General features: G+C 48.8%; 1 protein-coding gene across 3 annotated transcripts in view; it reads right to left on the bottom strand.

Annotated features, from left to right (window-relative positions):
* Positions 1-4,273, bottom strand: part of Dcaf7 (DDB1 and CUL4 associated factor 7) — a 32,264-nt gene that overhangs the window by 10,886 nt on the left and 17,105 nt on the right. The gene's annotated exons all lie outside the window — the stretch shown is intronic.

Genomic DNA, 4,273 nt, shown 5'->3' with positions numbered 1-4,273 from the left:
ACAGGGTCTTGTTATGCAGTTCAGACTTGCAGTGATCCTCCTGTCTCAGCCTCCCTGATGCTGGGATTACAGGCATGTGCCACCATGCCTGGTTTTGGTGGCTGGCACAGCACACCCAAAATTCGAGGGCCAGCACAGCATGGGGTACTGGGGATTGAGCTCAGGTCCTTGCGCTTGCCAGGCAGTTGCTTAGGCCACTGAGCTATCTCCCCAGTCTGAGCGTTATTTTGGCTCACGTTTGGTCCACAGTGGGCTGGCTCCAAGGCAGGGCAGTGTGGCAGAGGCAAGCAGCCCACAGAGGGCAGACAGGAAACAGCATCATGGGAGGAGCCAGAAGGGCAACGGAACTTTCTAGGGCACGTGCACAGAGATCCATCTCTTCAGCCAATGGCAAATTAGCTAGAATGCCCCATAAGCCAATCAATTCCCTCAGGTCCTGCCTCTGCTCCCTCCCATGTGGCTTTAGGGAGCAGCTAGGTATGAACGGTAACATTCTGCCCTGGGCCCCAAGAGACACATACACATCTCTTTACCCAAATTGAGTACCGTCCATCGCCAAGACCTGCCAAAATCCTAGCAATTCTAGCACTGCTGAAAGCCCCAAATCTCCTTGAAACTCAAAGCAAACTCAATCGTGAGTCCCTGTAAAAATCGAAAGAAAGTTAAACACTGCTGATATACACCAACACAGGCTAAACACTCCACTTCCAAACAGGAGAAGTAGGGGGACAGGAGCCAAGACCAAATCCAGCAGAGCAATCCCAGGGCACGTTGTGGTGATAACCTGCATACTCCAAAGGGTTTGGGCAGCCCTGTCCCTGCAACACTGCCAGCGGTTGCAGCTCTTGTGACTTCTCTTGTGGGCTGGTCTTGCCTACTCCTTATACCTTTCCTCAGATGTTCCATGCGCTTGGCTCCCCCAATTTCCTGGGGTCTCCATGCGCTTTCGGCCTCACTCTAACAGTTTCACATACTGCATTCTCAGGGGCAATAACTGGGCTCTCCAGCCTTCTGCTGCAATCCGGTCAGAAACCTTCCTGACCCCACACTTCTTGCATTCTGCAGACCTGTAAAAACCAGCATCCTGAGAGCCAGCAAGATAGCTCAGCCGACTAAGTGCCTGCTTAGGCAAGCACAGGGACCGGGGTCAATCCTGGGCAACATATGCCACCTTGGCCCCGCCCCTGGGTGTGCTGAGCCAGCCACCAACACTGGGAATAATGGTGCACACCTGTTATCCCAGGGCTGGGGTAGGCTGACAACAGCAGGACCACTACAAGTCCTGGCAGCGTAGTGAAACCCTGTGCAAAATACATAAACTAAACAAACAAACAAGTCCAGCACCCTGTGGACCAATGCCAAGTAGCTTGGTCGATTCACATCGTGGCTGTGGGGCCTCTGAGTGCCTGGGCAGCTGAACACTGAACTGAATTCAGAGGAACAAATTCCCTAGGCACCCTTTCTCAAGCATGGTAACCTAGGGCTCTCTCCTAAAAACAAAGTCTTTGCTTTTGTAATTTTGAGCCTGAAAAGGGTAGGGCTTTTGTGGTTCCTCACAAGCTCTGAAGGCATCCTTTCTCTTGACCTGTTATAAAGGATTTGGTTTCATTTTAATACTAATCTTGGGGCTGGAGAGATGGCTCAGTGGTCTAAAGCACCTACTTGAAACAAGCTTGGCAAAGCACAGGGACCGCGGTTCGATCCCCAGCACCACATGCCAGCCAGCCCCGCCCCCTGGTGGGCTGAGCTGGCCACACACACACACAATAAATAAATGTAATAAATAAAAATAAATAAAATATATAAAAAAAATACTAATCTTTTTAGTAACCAAATTCTCCTCTAGTCCATCTTTGCAGGAGCTTGCTTTCTGGCAAAACTAAAATTTTTCATCTTTCTTTTTTAATAGAAAACTGATGGCAGATGGAGCCCTCTCTCCTGATGGAAAGGAAAGAAGAAAGGAGAAGGAGAAAGAGAGGCAGAGAGCGCCAACAGCTGCAGTGCATTTATTCATACACTTGGGATGAAAATGTCTAACATCACTCGGCTATGGCGTCTGCTCTTGATTCTCAATGTAGGATTGGTTAAAAGCTCTCAATAATGCCCATGCCACAACCTAAATGTTGGGCTGCCTTGAAATGTCCTCTGCCAGATTAATGTGCTATCCTTTTTTTTTTTTTTGGTGGTACCAGGAATTGAACTCAGGACCCTGCGCTCGTCAGACAAGCACCTATCTACTGAGTGATCTCTCCAGCCCAATGTACCATCCTTAATCTAAGTTTTTTCTAGTCTTAGAACATGAGCAAGATGGAGACAAGTTTTCTGCCAGAGCACAATACCACATGGCCTGGCACCCAACTGCCAGTGAAACCTTTCTTCCACCTGAGACCTCCTGAACCTGGGCTTTTCCATTTGTTTTTTAAAAGTCCGCATTCTAGTCCTCCAAGCGCGGACCAGAATCTTCCATCAAGCTTGGCTTACAGCACTCTAGGGCTGCTTCTCCTGCTGGCATCTCCAGACCTTTCTGAAACCCTCAGAGGATTCCGTCTCAAAGGCTCCTGAACCACACAGCTAGGCTGTCTCACAGCAGTGACCTCACTTCTCTGGTACTCAAAGCTGTTTCAGTCACTTTCTTCATTACTGGGACAAAATACCCGATACCCACAACTTAAAGCAAAGGTTTATAAGGTTTCAGTCCGCAGTTGGCTGACTTCAGGGCAGTACAGCATGGTGGAAGGGCACGGCTAGGAGAACTGCTCATGCCCAAGTGGTCAAGAAGTGGAGGGGTTTGTTCTTTTTTTGGTGGCTGGTTCGACACACCCTGAGGGTGGGGCTGGCACAACACATAGTGCCAAGGATCGAACCGCAGTCCCTGCATATTTGCCCAAGCAGGTGTTTTAGACCACTGAGCTATCTCATTGGCCCTGAGAAAGTGTTTCAAAGGAGGAGCCAGGGAGGGAGCCAGGCCGTGCCATAGCGACCCACATCTCCCAAGGAGCCCGCGCCTTCTGACAAGCAGCCCGTTAGCAGTCATACAACCCAATCGCCCTCCAGAAGGCCCGCCTTTGGGCATGTGAGACTTTAGGCAAACATTTAGAGCGCTGTTATAATAAGTGAGTCAGGTTAGGGTTTTTTTTTCTTTTTATTTTTTTGTGGAACCGGGGAGTGAACTCAGGCCCTTGCGCTTGCCAGGGAAGCGCTTATTGTACAGAGCCATCTCCCCGGCCCCTCAATTCACGTTTTGAATCACTGTTTTCTTTCTTTCACGCGTTCATTTGTTCATTCATACCAGGAATCAAACTCATGACCTTGCACTTGCCAGACAGGTGCTATATACTGGGTGATCTCCCCGGCCCCTGAATTATTGTTTTTCTGCATTTATAATTTCCTGCAAACATCTTGTATGACTAAAGTTCATGAGAGAACAGTGGAGAGCTTCAGAGAAAGTGAGAGCCACACAGCAGAGCGACAGAAACAGGAAAGCCCCATGACGGGTGTGGTGGCACATGGCCATGACCTCCCCTACTTGGGAGGCTAAGGAATCAAGCCCCATTTGGGCCACTCAGCAAGCTTCTTTTGCAAAACAGAAAACCAAAATGGTTGAAGATGCATCTTAGTGGAGGCCACTCTTGGGTTTGATCCTCAGATAAAACAAAACAAAGCAAGCTGGCCTTGGTACCTCATGCCTGTCATCTCTGCATTTCAAAGGTTGAAGCAAGAAGACTGTGAGTTCGAGGCCAGCCTGGACTACACAGTAAGACCCTGTATCAAATAAACAAACAAACAAAAATAAAAACAATTCCAAACAAAACCCACCTTCTGAAGTCAAAGATAGCTGACTTCTTAGGAGACATGAGTGAAATTTCTTATGAAATGCTGCAGCCCTTATCACCTTGGGTTCTGCCTACTATGGAACCCTGCCAAAATAACACCCATCGCTGTTCAACCTCCTGCATTCCTTTTTCTCTGGCAAATAATAAATTATGCTTCTGTCAATAATTAAAACAGGGGGGGCTGGTGAGATGGCTCAGTGGTCTAAAGCACCTACTTAGAAGAAGCTTAGCAAAGCACAGGCGACCGCGGTTCAATCCCCCAGCACCACATGCCAGCCAGCCCCGCCCCCTGGTGGGCTGAGCTGGCCACACACACACACACATACACACACATAAATAAAATTAAAATTAAAAAAAGGAGGCTGAGGCCCTCTGCAAACTGGAGACCAGCCTAGCCAGAGTGTTACCTGAAGTGCGTAGTGAGCCCGTCTCAAAAAACA

The sequence above is a fragment of the Octodon degus genome, unplaced genomic scaffold, assembly GCF_000260255.1.
Source record: "Octodon degus isolate 3935 unplaced genomic scaffold, OctDeg1.0 scaffold00033, whole genome shotgun sequence".
Lineage (NCBI taxonomy): Eukaryota > Metazoa > Chordata > Mammalia > Rodentia > Octodontidae > Octodon > Octodon degus.
This window is presented reverse-complemented; position numbering and strand designations above follow the sequence as displayed.